Source organism: Ictidomys tridecemlineatus, chromosome 3 (genome assembly GCF_052094955.1).
Source record: "Ictidomys tridecemlineatus isolate mIctTri1 chromosome 3, mIctTri1.hap1, whole genome shotgun sequence".
Lineage (NCBI taxonomy): Eukaryota > Metazoa > Chordata > Mammalia > Rodentia > Sciuridae > Ictidomys > Ictidomys tridecemlineatus.
This window is the reverse complement of record NC_135479.1, coordinates 31,993,468-32,014,536: the sequence shown is the minus strand read 5'-3', so window position 1 is coordinate 32,014,536 and position 21,069 is coordinate 31,993,468. Positions and strand designations below refer to the sequence as shown.

The window sequence follows — 21,069 nt, the reverse complement described above, 5'->3', positions numbered from 1 at the left end:
AAAGACAGGAAGAAAAGGGGGCTGTTCATCGCATGTTCTCAGTGACCTGAAGATCTCCCTCTAGGCCTCACCTCCTCAGGCACCAAGCTTTTAACACATAGGGCCTTGGGGGGACATTCCAGATCCAAACTATAATAGAGTTTTAATTTTATTTTCCAAGCAATGGGGAGTCATCCAACATCTATCTATCTATCTATCTATCTATCTATCTATCTATCTATCTATCTATCTATCTTGTCGCAGTCTGGCTGGGCACAAATAACTGAGCCGCCACGAAGCACTTGTAGGTTCAAACAGCAACTCATTATTCCCAAACTCTCACGGGCACTCCACACACGCTCCCTGGAAACCCTCTCACCCTCCACCGGCTCTGCGCCCACTCCCCCGAACCCCGTGAGAACTCAACGGGAACTCCAAAGTAGCGGGCACCCCGGAGGCAGCAAGAGCCGCCCAATTGCCGGACAGCAAAGGTCTATATACAACTGAATACACAGCTTAATTTAACCATCATCATCTCAATGGATCGCTGGCGTCACCTCTCAACCACTCCCTTCTGGCAAAATGCCATGCCTTATCCTGACTGGGCTGTGGCCCTCAACATCATCCATCCATCTATCTATCTATCTATCTATCTATCTATCTATCTATCTATCTATCTATCATTTATCTATCTGGTACTGGGGATTGAACCCAAGGGTGCTTAAGCACTGAGCCACATCGTTATCCCTTTTTAAAAAATATTTACTTTTTAGTTATAGGCGGACACAATATCTTTATTTTTACGTGGTGCTGAAGATCGAACCCAGTGCCTCACGCAGAGTAGGTGAGTGCTCTACCTCTGAGCCACAACCCCAGCCCACATTCTTAGCCCTTTTTATTTTTTATTTTGAGACAGGGTCTTATAAAGTTGCTTAGGGCCTCACTAAGTTGCTGAGGTGGCTTTGAACTTGCAGTCCTCCTGCCTCAGATTCTCAGGTAGCTGGGATTACAGGCATGAGCCGCCACATCTGGCTAAGAAAAACAGCTACTAATGGTGAAGAGGATGAGTTGACAGGCGGGACCCTGGTGACAGGGCCTGAAATAGGACAGGATGTGGGAACGAATAGGGGGTGGATTCCAGAAAAAAAAAATCAGAAATTAGAAAGCCCTGTGTTTACTGTGGAGTTTGCATGTGGGAGATGGGGAAGGCAGCATGTAGGTCAGGAGCTCAGGTGAATGGCAAGTGTCCGCATCCAGGACGGAGATTCTGGCAAAGGAGGGTGTGGAGATGATGAGTTCCAGGCTTGTCACGCTAAAAATGAGGTCGCTGTGGGACAGCATTTCCAATGGCTGGAATGTTCAAATTCTAGACTGGGGACTTGAGAAAGGGAATGGGATGCAGAGAGGGATCATCAGTACATTCTACCTGAGGGCAGATGTATAATTATTAATAACAATACCAGGGCTGGGGATATAGCTGAGTTGGTAGAGTACTTGCCTTGCATGCACAAGGCCCTGGGTTCAATCCCCAGCACCACGCACACACACACACACACACACAACAATACCAGCAGTTATGTTACAGGACAGGTGCTGTTTTGTGCTCTTCACATGTGTGGATTGTTTTATTCTTACCACAATTTTTTGAGGTTAAGTATTAGTGTTAGCCCAAATACAGAAGAGGAGTCTGAGGCACAGAGAGAGTTAAGTAACTGTCCTAAGGTCTTGTAGCATACAGGAAAAGCTGTCAGAGCTTGGTACCTGCTCCATGCTATTAACCTCTGTGAGCACAACCTGGGAAGAGGGGTTTATAAGACAGAAGACTGAGACCTGGAGAGCTGGGGCTGGGGATGTGGCTCAAGCGGTAGCGCGCTTGCCTGGCATGCGTGCGGCCCGGGTTCGATCCTCAGCACCACATACCAACAAAGATGTTGTGTCCGCCAAGAACTAAAAAATAAATATTAAAAATTCTCTCTCTTTCTCTCTGTCTCTCTCTCTCTCTCTCCTCTCTCACTCTCTCTTTAAAAAAAAAAGAGCTAAAGAAATGAAAGAGTAGGTAGAAAAACCAAGCAACTAGGAGGCCATGGGGGTGGGAGTAATTTCTTAGAGGCATTAATAGGATCTGGGGCCATGAAGGGGCCAAGAAGTATGGACAAGCAAAAGGCCCATGAGTTAAAACAGTGAGGTGCCAGTGCCTCCCATTGAGAGCTGCCCCTGGAATGATGGGGAAGAAGGCCCAATTGTAGGAAGCTGAGGAAACGGGGAGCATATAAGTGGGCACATCTTGGAGGGTCTATTGATGAACAAGGAAGATAGCAACAGGGCAGTAGTTTGACAGCAAGGCCTCCTCGAATGTTGGTAGGTCTGAAACAGGAAGAACAAGAAATAAGAGTCTTCTGAGGCAGACAGGAGGTTTGGCTAGAAAGCAATAGGGACGTCTCACCCTCTGAGAAGAGCACAGATGGTAGGGACCTGAACCAGGCAGGAGCTGGGGGATAGACGGAAGTGGAGGGAAAGGAGGGACTGATAAACAGGACTTGGAAACCGACAGAATGTCCAGGAAGGGGTGGGGTAAAAGGTTGAGGCTTCCCACTTCTGAGCCAGAGTGGCACTGAGACAAGAAGGAGGCTTGGGACAGAATAGCTGTAAGTGTGCTTTTAGCTTCCTTCAATTCCTGGTGTCCAAAGGATTCTCAGGTGGAGAAGCTGTGCCAGTTGGCATGAGGGGCTGGAGTGTGGGAGGGAGATCAGGCCTGGAACCCTGGGGGCTCAGAGGCAGCCGTTGGAGGTGGGAGAGGTTACACAAGTGGTAATACACTCGTGGTGATTACAAGAGATAATACCCATAAACTTACACAAGCAAGAGTGTCTATCACAGAGACTGGTTTTATTGATGACTATAATGATATTTGTACATTTTATGAGCAATTCAGTGGCAGGTGCAAACAGGGAAATCTCCAAGTTCACAGATGCATTTTTGCAGTCTTGAAATGCCAAAGTGACAGGGATGAACCCCGGGGGGATCTTACCAGTAAGCAGAAAAGTGGCAGATGAACTGCACACAAGACAGGAGAGGAGTCAGGAGTCAGCAGAGAGGCATGGGTCACTCCCTCTAGAATAAGAATCTCTAATCTGGGGTCTAGGGATCATCTCCTGGACTTTTGAGGTTCCCAGAAATTGAATACACATCCAAGTGAAGGAGCACCAGCAAAGGAACGCAGGAGATTCTCAGAGGGGTATGAGAACCTGGTCCTGGAGCTCAGCTCAACATGCTAACCTAATATTGGGCCTCTGAGGTCTCTCCCTGTTTCTCCAGGTTCCCAACTTGCTGAAATTTACCCTTGACATGCAAATGATGGAAATACATTGGTGTCTGTGGTACTTTGGTTTGTGGTTTTTTACCATCAGATGATTCTGTGGCTGAGTATGTTGATTCTTCTCAGGAAGGCTAGCAGTTTGCAAGGCTTTAGAGGAGAGGAGAGGGAGCTATTCCTCTGAGTCCCTGCCTAGAGGGGCAAGTGGGTCTCTAAGACAGGCTTTCCCAGAAGGGTCCTAATCCTTTGAAAATTGTTAGGAGACAGAGCTGGAATTGATCTGGCCTTCACCCTCCTCAGATTCCTAAGTAGTTCCTCTTGCTTGGTAGTCACCCCCTGCCCCATCCTACCACCACTAAACTGGAGTTGGAAACCAAAGCACGTGGAAAAAGAACAGCCAAAGTAGTTTTCCCGTTTATTAAACAAATCTTTCTAGGGCTCAAAAGTCCCTTAAGTGAGGAGGTGGGCGCCAGAGAAGAGAGAGGTTGATGGCAAGTGGTACCCGACAGTGTGAATGCGGAATAGCTTTGATTTCCTGCCCCACCCCACCATCTCCTCTGACCTCAGCGGTTTGTTTTCCTTGCCAGGGCCCTAACTCCCAGGGAGCCGTCCCTCCCCCACACTCCTCCTGTCCCCAGCCCCAGGTTTGCGTCCACATGCTGCACCCTTACTGGGGTTTCTGGGCTACACCTCCAATCTCATGGATCAGCTCTGCTCCTAGGCTCCCCCCATCCAAGTTTCCGAGGTTGTGTGTCTCCCCTCCCCACCACCTCCACGCGCTGCTCCCTTACGGGGAGGGGTAGTGCGCTCCGCACCCCGCTCTAACCGGGAGACTGAGGCTCCCTGCGAGCCAGGGAATCATGCAGCTGGTGTGGGGTGGACACGGAGGGGATTGTCCTGATCTTCACCCGGTACCCCCAGCCTCCCGCAACCGCGCTGGTTTGGGGACCCCCATTTCTGCTTCCCTCTTCTCTGGAGAGGGGTCGGGCACCCGGGAGGGTCTGGGGGCACCTCACCCTGGCTCCCGCCCCCCTTGCAGCCCCGCTCCTCCCTGCACGGCCCCACTTGTGGCCCCGCCGGCAGCCGCGCAGGGACAGCTGCATTTCTCGCCGCCCGCCGCTAGGAAGCTGGCCTCGCCTCGCATTCTCCGCCTCCCCGCGCCCAGCCGCGCCGCGGAGCCCGGCCCGCCGCCGCCGCCGCCGCCGCCGCCGCCGCCGCGGGATCGCCGCCCCTCCCCCGCCCGCCGGCGCGCCCGGCCCCACCGGCCCGCGGGCAGCGGAGGCGCGCGGCGGCTGCTCGGTAAGACCCTCCTTCGTTCTCGCCGGCTTCCGCCCGGGCCTGGGCGTGGACCCCACCGGGCGCCCCGCGCAATCCCGGTCCCGGCCCGGCGGCCCCACCTTCTCGCGGACCCAATGCCTAGGCGCCGCCGCGAGGGCCCGGCCGTCGCGAGTTTGATTCCCCGTGCTGTCGCCGCGGCTTCCCCGGAGCCCGCGCCGCGCCAGTCGCGTGTGGCAGGTCCCCGCCCGCCTCTCCTTCCCGAACCCCACCTCATCCCGGGCCCTGATCGCGGGGGGCGTGCGGGCACCTGGGGCTGGGAGCTCGGCGCGCTATCAGAGGGGTGGTCGCCGGCCGGCGCCGCGGGGGAGGAAACGGAGGCCTCCCGGAGCCGGCGCCGCCTGAGTCCCCTCTCCCGCCGCTCCCCCTTTTGTGTGGGCGCCCCTCCGCGTTTTGTCCCGGCCTGGGGGTGCAGGCAGGGCGGCGACTGTAGGCTGGGGTGCCGGCTGGGAGCAGAGCTCCTTTTAGGGGGAGGGGAGACTCGCTTCCTGCTCCCGCCGATGTCACAGGTCGGCTTAGCCGTTTCTGGTCCCACCCCGTCCCCTGGGAGCTGCATCTCCCGGAGACCGGGCTAGGGAAAGTTCAGAATGCGCTGTCCCCGCCCCTGCTGCCCCCCATCCCGCCCCTCTGGCTCTTAAGTGCTCAGGGCGCTACGCTCCAGGGGGTTGGCGGTTGCCTTGATTCCTTCTGTCCTCTTCATTTTCTCTTGTGCATTGTTGCCATGCACCCAGCATTGGCTTAGCCATTTCATTTCCTCTTTTAAAAAGTTTTAACTCCAAGAAAGGAGCTAAATTCCAGGAAGGAATTTGTTTTAAGGGGAGGGAGGTTTTAGATTTTCCTTCCTTTGGTGGCAGTAGAGATTGAAGGGACTAACTGGGAGTTTAGAATAAGACGTCTCAGAGGTGATACTGGATAGAAGACCATCCATCCCACGCCCTACCTGCTCCTCAGGCAGCAACAGAGAGTTGGGGATAAGCCTTTCCCTTGGTTAACTTGCAGCCACCTGACCCAGGAGAAAGGATGATCTGGGCCTCACAGACCATTTCTTTATAGCTTGGTGGAGTTAGCCTGGTGCCTGAAGGAGGTGAGTGGGAATTCTCTGATGGAGGAAGTCATCTCATCTCTCTGCTTGGCCCCTGCTGGAACAAGTGTGAATTGGGACCTCCCTTTGAATGGAGAGTGATATCTCGGGTATGGGATCATCTCTCATCCAACAGGAAGCTGGAGGATGTCTGCAGAGGGGTTGGGTTTGAACTTCTCTGTCTACTTTCTGCCACTGGAAGGAGCAGGAGGCAGGGGAACAGATCCTGGACAGCTAGGATAGCCCAGATATGGTGAAATGACTACGGGGAAGGGAGGAATTAAAGCTAGAAAGTTAGGGTCATGGGTCTTGTTGAGAATCTGGTGAATGTTCTACCCTCTTATCCCCAAATCATGCACACATGCAGGATTCTGATTAGATCCTTACTCTAGAGTTTGTGGTCTAGCCTAGTCCATTTGAAACAGTTCCCTCCTGCTGCTGGAAGTGAATAATCCCAGGGTGCAAAAAGTATACCTCTTGTGAGGTCTTTTCTCATGACCTTGCCATGCAACTTTGGACTTTGGGGACCTGGAGGTTCTGGTTTGGCTCCCAGCTCCCTACAGCTAGCTAGAGGATGGGGACAGCTGAGGTGATCGTTCTCCAGGGGCTGAGTTTGCTGTCTTTGTGGTGTGGAGGCCCTGGGCTGGGGCAATTGGGCTACTAAATTAGAGCAAAATAAATGCACTAGTGTGGGGTGGGTATACTGGGGTTTTAACTAGGTGCAGGAGCTAGGCCCTCTAGGAGCCCCTTCACATCTTGGGGAAATGGTGTTGAGGTGCCTAGGTGGAGAGTGCTAAGTGTCAAAGACTGTCAGCCAGTGGTAATGCATGCCTGTGATCTCAGCAGCTCAGGAGACTGAGGCAGGAAAGAGGATTTTGAGTTCAAAGCCAGCCTCAGCAACTTAGTGAGGCCCTGAGCAACTTATTGAGACTCTGTCTCTAAACAAAATATTTTTTAAATATTCTGGGAATGTGGCTCAGTGGTTAAGTGCCCCTGGTACCAAAAAAAAAAAAAAAAAAAAGTGAAAGACTTTCTTAAGGAGACCTTGGGGCAGAATTGCCCAAGAATAGGCTTCCTTCCATCCCTCAGGATTTTATAAGGCAAGTAGAAGCCAGAGACAGTGCAGCCCGAAGGCCTGGCCTTCCTTTTCTTTCTTACCCACAGCTCACTAGGCCCTAGACTGTGGCACAGGTGTTTGTGGAGTCTGCACTTGCTTGGGATCTAGAAGAGCCTTTAGGAGGGTCTGCTTTGTGTAACTTTTCTGCCTTGGTATTGATAAGCCCTCCTTCATCTCAAGTCCCTCCCATCCCCCCGACTACAGCAGCTCATGGGGACTTCTCTGTTGAACTATTGAACACAGTGTTTGGCATATGGACCACTCACTCCAGTTTCTTCCTTGAGCCTATTCTACAGTTACTCTTTCTGGCACTAAACAACAGAGCTGGGAGTTTTTAGAACCCTTGGGCACAGGAAACTGGGCTTCAGACTGGGATCACTTCTGACTATACAAAGTGACCTGAAGGAGGGGGTGTCTCTGGTCTGCTGTCTCCTACACTTATGGGAAGTAAGAGCCTTAAAGGACCCTGGAGAAGGCATGGTGGCACATTCCTGTAATTCCAGTGACTTGGGGGGCTGAGGCAGGAGCACTGCAAGCTTGAGACCAGCCTTGGTGACTTAGCAAGGCCCTAAGCAACTTAGCAAGACCCTGTCTCAAAATAAGAAAATAAAGCCGGGCACGGTGGCTCATGCCTGTAATCCCAGTGGCCCTGGAGGCTGAGACAGGAGGATCACGAGTTCAAAGCCAGCCTCAGCAATTCTGAGGCCCTGAGCAACTCAGTGAGACACTGTCTCTAAATAAAATACAAAATAGGCTGGGGATGTGGCTTAATGGTTGAGTGCCACTGAGTTCAATCCCTCGTACCAAAAATATAAAATAAATAAAGAAAAAAGAAAAGAAAAAGGGCTGGGGATGTAGCTCAGTGTTAAAGAACCTCTGGGTTCAAAATAAATAAATAAAAAAGGGCACTGGCAAGGGCTGTCCAGTGGTCCTGACTTTGGATTTGGAAGTCATCTTAGTAGCACTTAAGATGGCAACCACTGCGAATTCATCTTCCCCAGTGTGTGACTTCTGTGGCTCTTGCTGCTGTGAGTTGGTGACCTCTGTGTTGGCTCACTCTCCTCCCCTATCTGCCTGCTTCCAACCTCTTGGATGTGTCAGAACAATATAATGGACTCTTAATGATGCCTTTAAAGTTCTTATCTTTAAAACAGGTCATAAATAATAAATGCAATAACAATGCTTATAAACATAAATCCTTTCTCATACAATGTGATCACTGCATTTCTATTATGACAGCACCAAAGGTTTTTAAGGAATTTTTGGTGGGATATGAAAGATCTAACTCTAGTGGTCTAACCTGCACACCAAGGAAGCAATCTAGCCATTTTGTGCCCATTTCCATCAGGCTTTAGTGGTTTTTTGGTTTCCGTTTGTGTGTGTGTGTGTGTGTGTGTGTGTGTGTGTGTGTGTTGGGGATTAAACTCAGGGTCTGTGTGTGTTCTACCACTGAGCTCTCGTCAGCCCCACAGCTTAGTAGTTTAGGGCATAGGATCTGAAGTTAGGGCTCCCCAGGTAGAATCCCAGCTCTTTATCTTACTCTAAATCTTTGTAAGTGCCTCATGTTGGAAGTATTCATGCTTAGAAGGAGTTGAAAGAGATCTGAAAAGTAAGCTGTCATTTGTTAGAAGCTATTGTTATTATTATTATTATTATTATTATTATTTTTGCATGTGGTGCAAAAGTTCGGAGATTTGTTATTAAAGAAAACCTTTGGTCAAAACCATATAGATGTAGTAGCATGGACCCAATATCAAAATTAAAAAATAAAGCCAGGTGCAGTGCCCCACACCTGTAATCCCAGCTACTCAGGAAGCTGAGGCAGGAGGATCTAAAGTTTAGGGCCAGCTTGGGTAACTTAGTGGGACCACTTCTTTAAACAAAATATACAAAATGCTGGGGGTGTAGCTTAGTGGTACAGTGCCCCTGTGTTCAATCCCAGTACTGCAAACAAATAAATAGTAAATAAAAATAAAAAGGGCTGGTGATGTAGCTCAGTGGTAGAGTACCGCTGGGTTCAATTCCCAGTATCACACATACACACACACAACCCAACCAAAACAAACAAGATACTGTAGTAGCTGAGGCTGGCTTTGGAGCGATGGGAGGAGGTGGGGAGAGGCTCTTGAATGAGGTGGTGTATGCAGGGGGCAGGTGTTGAAATGTCAGGGCTGAGAGCTAAGCATCTTTAGGAGTGCAATGACTCAGCAGTTGTAGCCCTCCTGTGGAACCAACTCTCCTCCCCTTTCTTGGAGACTAGGGTGCATGGGAATAATGCTGACGTTGGTCCAGAGGGACAGGGTGCCTAGTGAGGGGATGGGGGAGACCCAATATACAGTCTAGTGGAAGCGGGTGGTGAGGGGTTTCCATGGGAGACTGGGCTTGGGAAACCTAATTCCAACACTCAAAGAGAGGTCAGATCACTGCTGTGGATGGACCCTGTCCCTAGTGCTTCCATGGATTAGCTCATTTAAGCCTCACAAGACCCTCTGAGGTACATCCATTTGTCAGATGAAGAAACAGAAACCTAAGAGACATCAAGAGGTTAAATAACTTGCCGCAGGTCATGGAGGTAGAAGGTGGCAGAGGCAGAATTTGGAATTCAAGTGGCCTGCTTTAGGCTCACACCCTTTCAGACGTTCTTGAAGAGGCCTTTGCCAAACTGTGGTGTCTCTGGAAATGGGGGGCTGTGCTCTGTTAGCCAACTGTGCTGCCGATGGGGGCAGTGTTAGGTGTGTTCAGGGTTCAGGAACAGGACTGGAGGGTTCCGCTGAATACAGTCTGTTGAGCCACTGACCAAGTGCTGGGCACTCTGCTGATGTCTGACCCAGGGCACAAAGGTCACCCTGAAGAGGCCTGTAGTTCAGAAGCAAGACAAACAATTTAGCCTAGAGTTCCAATCATCATGGCAAGTGCTGTGACAAGATGAAGCCCTGGGGCTGGGGATGTGGCTCAGTGGTAGTGCACTTGCTTAGCCTGTGTGGACATCTTGGGTTTAATTCCCAGTGCCACAAAGAAGAAAAAAACCCAATGAAGCCCTGAAGAATGGGCTACTTTGAAGAGGAACTGGAGCAAGGAAGGCTCCTGAAGAAGGGGGCACTTGAACTGGGTGAGTAAGATGGCTTCTGTCTTCTAGGTTCTTTGGCCACAGGAGGACATAACTCTCCTGCTCCATGAACTCCGAGTAAAGTGGAGTGGCCCATGCGTGGGCCTCAGAGGAGGTCAGGTTTTCTTGATCCTGCAGCAACCTTGGCTGGGTGAGGCAGGAACTGGGCAGTGTGGTCAGCTTCCTCCATGCCTTTGTGGTTCTTAATAGCTGAGTTGTCACTGTCACCTCCTGCGCTGAAGAAACAGAAGTCTCTTCAGGGTTGCCACTCAGAAGGCAGTGATTCACTCTTGTCTCTCTGCGCCCTAGAAGAAGAACCCGAGGCAAATGCATTTAAACTGCGGAGGAGGGACTCAAATTGAAGATCTGAGGAGGACGTTCCAGAGAGGATGTGAGATGTAAGACAAGTGACTCATAGGAGCAGAGGGGAATGGCCTCCCCACGAAGGTCTTTGGAAATGGAACGAGTTTCGTTTATCTTTGTGGCTTAAGAGGTTTGTTTCCTCTGGAGTCAGGAAGATGAAGTAGAGGCCCCTAGAGGTGCGTGTCAGCTCAGTGATGAGGGATAAAAGGACATGAAGTTTTGGACTAGAAGGTGGCTTACATCTGGCCCAAGCCCTCATTTGACCATGAAGTGACCAAAAAAAAAAAAAAAAAAAAAGCACAGGAACATTGGGTGGCCCATCATCTTCTCAGCAGCTGGGGCTCTGGCCCTGAGTGAATCCCAGCCAGTGGGGGTACTCACAGGAGGGACCCACAGCTTTCCAGGATGAGATCCAAACCTTGGTAGAAGAGAGACAGGAGAACTGGAAGTAGTTGAACATTTCTCTGGGTTTTAGCTTCAAAAAGCATCCATTCCCTCTCAGAAGACATTTCTGTGAATGGCGTTCCCAGGTGGACCAGCACCTTCTGGCCCATCACCTACAGGACCTATAGGCAGTAAACCCAGTAAACTTTGTTGAATGAATGAATAAACAGCAGATAATCCAAGGTATTTCTCTTTGACCATATGCTTGCTAGGCCAATGCACTTACCCTTCCTATTCTTTTTTTTTTTTTTTTTGCTTAAATCAACTGTGAAATCATTTTGTAATACCTTCAGCAACAAGGAGAGGGGCGAACAGCTATGCAGAGGGGCAAGGGTAAGATTACCATTCTTTCTTAAGATTCATAATTCTTTTAAAGATCATCAAGGGCTGACATGTACATTAATAATGGCTTTTTCTTTTGTTGTTGTTGTTGTTCCAAGCACAAAAGTAAAAAGGCTTCAAAATTTAGGGGGGAAAATGTACGACCATCTCAACTGCATTCGATAAGATGGCTCCAGAGGTCTCAGAAGAGAGCAAGCTTGCTCTCAGAAGGGACTCTGATTAAGATTGAATCAAATATGAACACATGCTGGACAAGGAATTTAAAATACCGGGTGGTGAACTCTAGCTCCCAGGATGAATTTAAATTGACTTGTGCAAATTAAAGAGAAGTAGCAGAAACCACCATGGCAAAAGCTCTTGCTTCCTCCTCTAGCCCTACGACACCCCATTCATTAAGGAGGCATTTGGTTTTAGGAGGGAGCCTGCCAACCTTTGTATTTTTCCAAAGCTGGATTTGGAGCTCTGCTGAGATGAAGATGCTCTGTGGTCATGTAGGGTGATCCGGCTCAGGAAATGGCTTCACTTTGTTCAGGTCTGAGATTAGTTTCAGTTTCAGCTTGTACCAGGAGCTGAGAGCTGATGAGAGCCAGGGGAGGGATGAGCTGGGAGAGAGTTTCACTGCGGGCTGTGTGGGCAAGTGGCAAGGTGGGTGGAGAGGGAACTCCTGTGCTGAGCAGGGAGAGGAAGGAGGCGAATCCCAGATGGAGCTGGGGAAGGCAGCGATTGAGTGAGCCTCGGAGGCTAGGCTGGGTGGTGGAGCGTATGAGGATATCAGGTGTGCCTAGGACAAAACCCCACGTGATTACAGGACTACTGAGCCGTGGCTAGGAGGTCACAGGGAAGTCTTAATACACAGATTACCTGGGAGAGGGTAGATTTTCCAAGAGCAGCTGTAGACGGGAAAGGAAAGCAAACTGCACCTGGCACAAGACCAAATACATTTTGTGCTGGCATCTTATAGACTGGCCACCAAAATGAGCAGCATTTTCTTGCATTTGGCTTTCCTTAAAAAAAAAAAAAAAATGAAAGTTTGAGAACCGGTCGTTGTGAACTTGCAGACCTTTGCATGTTGGTGCACCCTCAAAGAACTTCAAGCTGTCATTTTTCCTGGTTGGGGCCAGTCGGGTTGCTTCACAGGGCATCATTACCCCAGAAAATCAGTGGTTTTCCTCCCCTGACTGGTTCTGGGTGAGGCATACACAGATGTTTCATTCCATCTTAGCAGAACTAGAGCATCATTGCATTGGATGTTTTGAAGTCATAAATTTATTTTACTTCTAAAGGAGAGGAACCCCGAATTTTAAAGCCTGAAAGGATTTTGAAGATTTTTTTCAGTCTGCTCCTAGAGGAATTTGTGGTCCCGGGTCATTAAGCACCTTGAAAAGACGCATGGTATGTGGTTAAGAGCACAGAATCAGACTCCCTGTGTTTGAATTCAGCCTCTGCTAGTTGTGTATATTGTAAGTTCTCAATGTTAATGTTATTATCATTACTTTAAATTTTTTTTTTCATGAAATTGCATGGCTACTTAGTGATAGAGCCTGGGCTGTAGTGCTAATTTTTTTTTTTAAGAATTTCAATGTTTTTTTTTTAATATACCTTTATTTTGTTTATTTATTTTTATGTGGTGCTGAGGATCAAACCCAGTGCCTCACAAGTCCGGGGTAAGCACTGTACAGCTGAACCACAACCCCAGCCCCTTATGGTGCTAAACTTTTTTTAATCCTAGTTCTCTCCTGCATGACCATAAAGTGATTTTACCTTAGTTATGAAACATATGAAGAGCTTTATGAAAGTGTTTGTGCAGAAGACTTCTAATGAATGCTCATAAAAGAACTAGAAGAAACGGGAGTAAGCCCTTTTTTAGGTATACTTAGTCTCTGGACATGAGGGTATATGTTTACCAAATCATTTGCTTCCACATATATCATTCACTAGCATTTAGAGGTCTTCTAAGTGCCACATTAGTTGTCTCTGCTGGAAAGTCTGGGTGTTTCTAGATGTTTTTGTTGAGGAGGAGTTCTCAAATTGGAAACATCCATTTCCATGAGTAGCAATGGCAAAGCAGACTTTTGAGTGTAATGGAAATATTCCTGTAACTTGGCTGCAATGTATCAAGGGTGAAGACAGTGCAGATGCTTTAAAAAATATATATGGGCTTGGCAGAAGTCCACCAGTCTTAGACCATGCCTACTCAAATGTGTTCCCAAATGATTTGCATTGACCTTTTGTAAAATTGCTGACAGCCCAGGAGCCTCCCAAGGGAGCTGTTTTAGACTGAAACAGTGTTGGAGCCGATGTAATCCCTGGTCTTGAGCAGTCTTAGACACCTTTGATGGGGTGGCACCCTTTCCCTGAGGATGTTTTGGAGTGTTTTCTTGGGAATATGAAAAAGAAGGGAAATTACTTTTGTTTGGCAAATCCTGCATCATTCCCTTGAGATTCTGACTCTCTTTAGGGGATGTGGAATTGAAAGCAGTTTTGGATGCAGATCCATGGGACGGCTCAAGTTTCCATGCCTGAAGGAGGGAGCGTGTTATAGTGTGAAATTTGTGAGCGTGCAAATTAAAGTCCATGACCAGAGATCTAGTCTTAGCTCTGCTGTGTGGGCAGGTCACTTAACTTGTTAATTTGTACTTTTCTTGAGGCTAGTCTATGGTTTTACCCCTTTACAGCAAGGGACTTTTGAACATGTCTGTTAAATAGAGCTGCAAATCATGATCCCAACTGCACAGGGTTGTTTTAACAGTCTAGTAATAACAGCTGATATTTATTGCATGCTTATTGCACGCCAGTCAGTTGCCTAAGCATGTAGGAATATTAATGGAGTTAATCAACTTTCTAGGAGATAGTATTACCACCACTTTACACAGGAGGAGACTGAGGCACCCAGAGATTAAGTGAACTTGCCTAAGGTCATACCACTAGTTAGCTGAGGAAGTGGGCTTTGAACTCAAAAATTCGGCAACTAGGTCTGTGTGTTCACCAGAGTGCTCTGTAACACTGTAGTGTTGCGATTCTTCTGTGACTGTTATTCTTCTTACTGGACAAGCTGAGGGAGGGATAAACTGAGCCTGCAGGCAGATTAAGTGTACAGATCACAGTGTTGGAACGAGGAGACAGAGCATCTGAGAGCTTATTTTGGAGTTATAGTGAAACAGCTGTTTCTAAGTTTGGGACAGAGCTGAGGAGATTCAGCAGGGACAGAGGACATTTTCTGGGTGGGTTTTTACTATCTGCTGGGAGGGATTGCATGCCTGTGGCTTTCAAAGCTGCACATCCCCTTCCCTCCTATCCCATTTTTATTGGAAACCTATCTTTTTTTTTTAAAAAAAAATATATAATATATATATATATTAGTTTTAGGTGGACACAATATCTTTATTTTTATGTGATGCTGAGAACCGAACCCAGTGCCTCATGCATACTAGGCGAGCGCGCTACCATTTGAGCCACATCCCCAGCCCCTGGAAACGTGTCTTTAAACCATGACTTGACCCCAGCGGCAGCATTGGTGGGAACATAAAAAATGGCCAAAGATAGTGAATGCTTGAGACAGGAGGGGAAAGGTGAAGGGTGGGATTCTAGTGGCGTTTCTGTTAAGTCCATGTGGGGGGTGAGCCATGAAGTAGCTTGTATTCTACAGAAGGTTGGGAACTTGGGTGACTTCCCTTTTTCTAAGGAGTTGATTTAATAAGAGAATGAATCATCCTATTAGTTTTCATCCTGAAAGAGAGAGAGAGAGAGAGAGAGAGAGAGAGAGAGAGCCAGCCAAGTGACAGGGCATTTGACTGAAGCCAGAGCCTTCTATACCTGCCTCTTAGGGTGGGTACCAGGTTCCTGGTGGCTTGTACCAAGGGTGGGGTCCCTCCAGGGGCTTTCAGAAGGGTTTCCAGCTTCCGTCACTGCCGCTCTCAGCCCTCTTCATCCTGGTGAGGTTCTGGGACCTTAGGCCTTAAAGGGATACACAGAGGGGATGCATCTTTAAAAGTAGCCTGCTGGTGAAATTCATCCTCAGCCATGGTCATGTTGAAGACATTAGCATAAAAACTTAGCCCATAAGACTAAACAATTGAAAATAGTTCTGGACTTTCTTGGATGTGAATGATCACTCATACCCAGGGTCCTCTTTGTGACATCTGTGGGGACATCTGGTTCTCTTCCAGGACTCCAGCCATGGGCCTTCCAGCCTGGCCAGCCCACCTCAGGTTTGCTGGGAGGATGGGAGCACAACCTTTGCTGACCTTTCTATAGGCCAGTGACCTTAGCGTGGATTCTGAGCCGAGGCTGGGGCTCCCCAAGGGACTTGAATACTGCCCAGGAGGGAGTGCGTGCAGGAGAAATCTCAGCCCAACCTGGGCCCCAGGCTCCATTAGGAACGTTAATAAGATGGTCCTTTTTTCAGACTCTGATTTCTGGTCATGCATGTCTGCTTACTTTTCTTGACAGTATCCCTTTCCTCCTGTTTGCCTGTTTTCTTCCTGCCCCGACCATCAGCAGCAGCTACGGTTATTAGCTCCCTTTTGGAAGAGGACAAATTCTGTATCAAGCATTTTATTTATGTAATTTAATTTAGTCTCTACACCCGCTCGAAGAGCCAGGGATTATTATCTTTGGGGATCTGGGAACTGAGCCTGAGTAACTTGTCCAAGTAACATATCCACTTACTGGATGGGATCGCTTGTTGTTGTTGTTTTAAACTTTTGTTGAGATAAATTTCAGACCTACACAAAAGTAGAGGGTCTAATATAGTAAATTTCTATGTACCCATCCCCGAGCTTCTTCACTCCTTATGGAGAAGCCCGAGCAGACCACGTGGGGTGAATTAGAAGAAGGTCCCTTCCTCCAGGGCCCACAGCCTGGTAAGCAGAGTGTGGGCTGGATTCCTGCTCTGTTGGCTCCTCTGGAGGGGCACCTTGTGCAGCCAACAGCCTGCACAACTGTCTACAGTGACCCTGCCTGCCTAACTTTTCCTCTTCTTAACTAGCTTTTGGCATAAGAAAAGGAGACTATGTAGCTAGACACTTGACAAAGTGATGACTTCTCTGGTCAATTCTCAGCTATGTGGGTTGATGGGGGGAAAATTCAGAAGTTGAGGACCTTTCCACTTAAAAATTAAGCAGGGAGATGATCCCAGAAGAAGAATTTCCTTCTGTTGCAGAGGAGGGTGGAGGCAGATGCAGCGTGTCTTTCGCTGTTCGCATTTTCTACAGCCTCATACTCTCTTGACAACTTCTCCTTGATGTCTTCCCCCTCTGACCTGTGCCCAGGGCCAGGGAAACACTTTGCAGCCACAGCCATGAGGCTGGGAGAGGTGGAGTCCAGGGTGGGAAAGCCTGGTGTGAACTGCTCTTGGCTGCCACCTTCCTGGAGTCCTTGGGACACGCTGTCTTTGCCTCCTGTAACTTGGCATATCTCAGGACTCTGTCAGCTAGGGGTCCTATGGAAGCTCTGCATTTGCACTTGAGAACTATTTCTTTGAGTCCCCAGTGGGGCCTATGGGTCAACACAGAGGGGAGCGTCCTCAGGGTAGCTATTGGGGTGTTTTTGTTTTTTTCCCCCTAGTACTGTGCCCTTGGCTGTACCCATTCTGACATCTGGCACTGATGCTCCAGAAATACTTGCTACACAGGTGAACATTAGTCAATTGAATGCAGCATCCTGCAGACCAGGATGTGCTGAAGGGCATGTGAGGGTCATTTTTGTGCTTCCCTCAAAAAGAGAGGCCAGACTGTGCCACAGGAGCACTCAAAACCCTGCTTCCTGGGGGCCCGACACAGTCAAGGTTTGTCTTCAGCTCACGGGAGTTCTGAAGGGCTGAGGCAGTTCTCCATCTGTTGTCAGTCCTCCTGGAATATGGAGTCTTCAAGGGGACTGCAGGAAGGGAAGAGCAGCATCCTGGATTTGAACTGCCTTGGCAGGACACTACCTGCCGCTCTCACTTCACTGGCCAGAACTAGCCACATGGCATGGACCTTGATTCGAGGGAAGCTAGGACATGCTCCTGTAGAGGAGCAGAGGGCTGTCTTCACAGTTGCAAAGGAGAGGATTTCTGTGTTTCTCGTTCCTGGCCTTATCACACTGGAGCATCCCAGACAGGAAGGGAATACCTGCCCCTCCCTTTGGCCCGAGGAAGGAGGCAAGAGGTGGCCCTGAAGGGCAGGCTTTATAACTGCTCTGTGATCGCACATTGGTCATGCGATATTCACATACTCCATTTCTGGAGTCTCTTTCCTCCTTTGTACATGGGGATAGTAAGACCAGCCATCTCTGTTCAGGCTTGACTGGGTGTAAGGAACAGAAACCAGCTACTTGAAGCCATGGGGGAATTGAAGAATCAAGGACAGGAAATGCAGCTGGCCTCCTGGGTGCTTGGGATGAAGGCAGCTGCTCTCGGTGCCTCTGATGCACCTGCAGGATGCCATGGCTTTTGTGGACATGTGTCAGATGTCATGGTCCCTTGGCTCCCAAGTAGATCCATCCTCTTTCTAGTAACCATCAGAGACAAAATAAGTGTCTGAACTTTGATTTGAATTTCCGGGGAGAGTATCTGATTGGCTAGATTGGGTCAGCTTCTACTGCTGGTTCAATTAGCTATGGCTAGGAAACATGGTCCTATAGTACCCCCATGACACTGAGGGTCTTCCTCTGTGAATGGGGGTGGAGCCAGTCCTCACAGAAAGGATGTGAGCTGGTCAGACACCTCAGAAACCTGGCCATGCTTAGCTGGTCCAAGGGTTGTTGGGTTGGTTGGATAACGTCTCTAGAAGTTTTGAACACTGTAAGGAGCTGCTTACATATGAACTGGTATGGTGGTGTGGGACCTCTTGTTAGGAAATTTGGAGATTGCACTGCCCTAAAAGGGCGTAGGAGGGATTATAATGGTGTAAACCAGAATATAAAACTCTTGGTGGAGATAGAGGAGTTGTTTGTTGGAAGGTCAGGAAATGGGTATGGGAGGGAGTGGTTAGGCCAGCCCAGCTGTTGCCAAGGGTTCAGCTAGGTTTATGGGCTGTTAGAGCATAACATCATAAAAGAGGGAGTAAGTGTGTATCTCTCACCTACACGAATACAAATGCTTCTATGGTTGAACCTGTGTGACGTGGAAGGGATGTTAACCCGGATTTAGCACTTCAGTCCTTGTCCCCACACTGACCCAACTGGCTGTGTACCTATGAGCAAGCCTCCTCTCTGGGTTAGTTAGTTCTGTCCTTTGCAGACTCTGTGCGGGCAGCCTATGTCCAAACAAATGCGGGTGCGGGCGTGGAGGCTGGGGTGGGATGGCTGGGTTTGAATCCTTGTTCTTTGCCTGTCAGCTGTGTGACCAGGGCAGATTTCTTAACTCCCTGAGTCTCAGTTTCCTTTCCGACCTCAGATAAGGTGTTGTGAGGATTACGTGAATGAGTTCCCGGCAAAATATTAAGTAATATTATTAATAGAAACCGAGGCCATGCCAACTCCAGGGATCTCTATAGGCAGGTGGTCAGCGCTCAGGCCCTTCACAAGTGAAAATACACTTGGAGGTCTATTTGGGGTTGGAGGTACAAGAAGAAGCCCTGAGAGAGGACAGGAAGCTGGAAGGGGAGCAGGGAGGCATGGAGAGCCTGCCAATGGAGGGATTTGGGCCTTGTCCACACTGCTTCTCAGGTCTTCCTATTAATCCAGTTCTTTCAGAGCTGTCCACACTCAGGTGGAGACACAGCCTCTGAGCCAGGAGCCAGTGCTGACCATCTCTCCCCCCCCCCATCTGCTTCCCTGCCCCTTGGTTAGAGCCTTTAGGGATGACTCTGCAAGATCCTGGGTGCTGGCTCTCCCACCAGGCCTCAGGTTTGGGATTAGAGTGTTTCCGGTCCTGCAACTGCAGAGCCCAGAGTTAAAAAATAAATGAAGAAGCCCTTCTGACCACCGAGCAGTTGAGGGCTGAATTATTCAGAGCCTCTGCTCTCTGCCTCCTTAGGGGGAAGGGCCTAGGGAGATCTGGGGAGCCAAGGAGGGCCTCTGTTCAGGGGCCTTCTGGCTCAGGAGCCCAGTGGAGCCCACACTGCCAGACCTCGGCTTCCCACCTTTGTCCCTGGGCAGGGAGGGCCCAGCAGTTTCCAGCAGCAGCAGCAGCAGCAGCAGCGGCTGGGCTGCCTGGTTCAGGCTGAGGCGGGGAGGAGAGTCCCTCCCTTTCCTCCCTCAGCGGCTGAGGTCTTGCCTCTGCCAGATCCCTCTTGGCTCCAGGACACAGTGATAATGAATTACATAAATAAGTCATTCCCATCAGCAGCTGGGCCAATGGCTGCCCAGGGGGCAGGGTGGTTCCTGGGGAGGCATGTGCGGACCTGGCCAGCATCTCCTCCCCAGCCCGGCTACTTGAGTTGCCTGGTCTTTCTCTCAGGGACCCTGGAGGGAGGCAGCCCTGGACTTTCTCCGGCAGGTCCCTTTTACTCTCCAGGCTTATGTTTTCAGCCTGGGGAGCTTCCAGCAGTAGTGAGGGTCCAGGACAGGGGGTGTTGTGGGGTTAGTAGAGTCCATTAGAAGGGGTTCAAGGTGGGGTGCGTGGGTGCTGACACTGGTCAGGCCCCAGTCTGCCTAGGCTTGGCTGGCAAAGGTGGACTGTGGCCATAGCAACCCCTGGCTGCAGGCAGCTGGGGTAAACACAGGCTTTCAAAGGGGGCCTTGTTCCCTGTGGGAGCCTTTCAGTTCCAGCCTACTGGGGCTTTCAAACCTGGGGAGGACAGGGAGGACAGGGAGGGCAGCAGGGCTGGAGCGGGCTTCCCCCTTCCCCCTGGCCCCAGGCATATTTCCTGGAGGCCCCTGTTTCCAGAGCTCCTGCTTCTGAGGAGTGAAAAGAAGAGTAAGCACCAGGAATGCGTCCGTCTCTAGGCAACAGGCTGTGAGTGTGTGTGTAATTGAGGGGAGGGAAGAAAGATCATTGTCAACTCTGACCACCGCTGAGTGGAAGGCCCTCTGCCCTGCATGACTTCGGCAAGCTGGCCAGGGCCACCTGAAGCAGAGCTTTAAGCACTGCTCATCCTGTTGGCACTGAATACCAAATAAGTAACATCCCAGAAAGAACACTAACCCATTCATTAAATGTAAGGTGACCACAGTGGCAATTTGCATTCTTCTGGATTAGCCAGCGAAAGCTGATCGTGGGTACTTGGAGAGTCATTGCTGTCTCTGGGGAAACTTGGTCCCTGAATTCCCCTGCTCAACCTTTTGTCTTTAAGGTGCCCGAATGTGGCAGTCAGTTAGGAGGGCATGTCCTCTCTCCGAGTGCCTAGATCACATGTGAGGTGTTCTCTGTCTCCTGGTGAATGAGCGACTAATGAGTGCACTGCGACTTCTGGGGGAAGAGCCATGTCCGCACCAAGATACCCTGCTTTGATGCTCCCATTTCTCTTTAGTCTTGTCTGAAGGGGTGGTGGGCAGGGGCAGCCTCCAGGTAGGGTGACTGTGTGTCTGAACGCTGGGCTGACCTCTCCAGTCAGGTCCCCGTGGCTCCTGGGGACCCTTGAGGGAGGTATGGGAAAAGATCCCAGCCCAGAAGCAGGACCCAGAAAGGAGCTGGCTGGGGCCTGTGTTCACTAATCCTTAAGTCAGCCTGAGGAAGGTAGCATCTGGTCTGCTAGACTGGAGTTCACTGCTAATGACCCCAGCCTCATGCCCTCCATTCTGGTCAGAGGGGTGGTGACTCATAAACATGAGCATCCAGAGGCCAGGTAAGCAGAGGTGGGGACTCCAGCCATGCCCACCCCAAGGACAGCATGAACAGTCTCAATCAGGGGTTGGACATTCAGACCCAAATCAGGTGGCTGGTTTCTCTAGCACCATCTCTCCTGTCTCTTCCTCCCTTTGTAATTCTTCCTTGTAACGTGCTGCATCTGAGTGAGTTGGTGCTATTTAAAGTGGTTTCTTCATCTGCAATTTGGGTGGAAGGCATTTATGAACTTTTTTTGATGTGCAAAAACAAGAGGCAGGCACTACATTGGGTTTTGTGTGGG

The 21,069-nt window shown here is 49.7% G+C and overlaps 1 protein-coding gene across 2 annotated transcripts in view; it reads left to right on the top strand.

Moving 5' to 3' along the window:
* Positions 1-4,512: 4,512 nt before the first annotated feature.
* Positions 4,513-21,069, top strand: part of Cuedc1 (CUE domain containing 1) — a 79,117-nt gene continuing 62,560 nt past the window's right edge. The window contains exon 1 of one of the 2 annotated variants that reach the window (XM_078042297.1): positions 4,513-4,591. The gene's annotated coding sequence lies outside the window, so the exon portion shown is untranslated. The remainder of the gene's footprint in view (positions 4,592-21,069) is intronic. The other variant, XM_078042298.1, reaches the window with a different exon arrangement.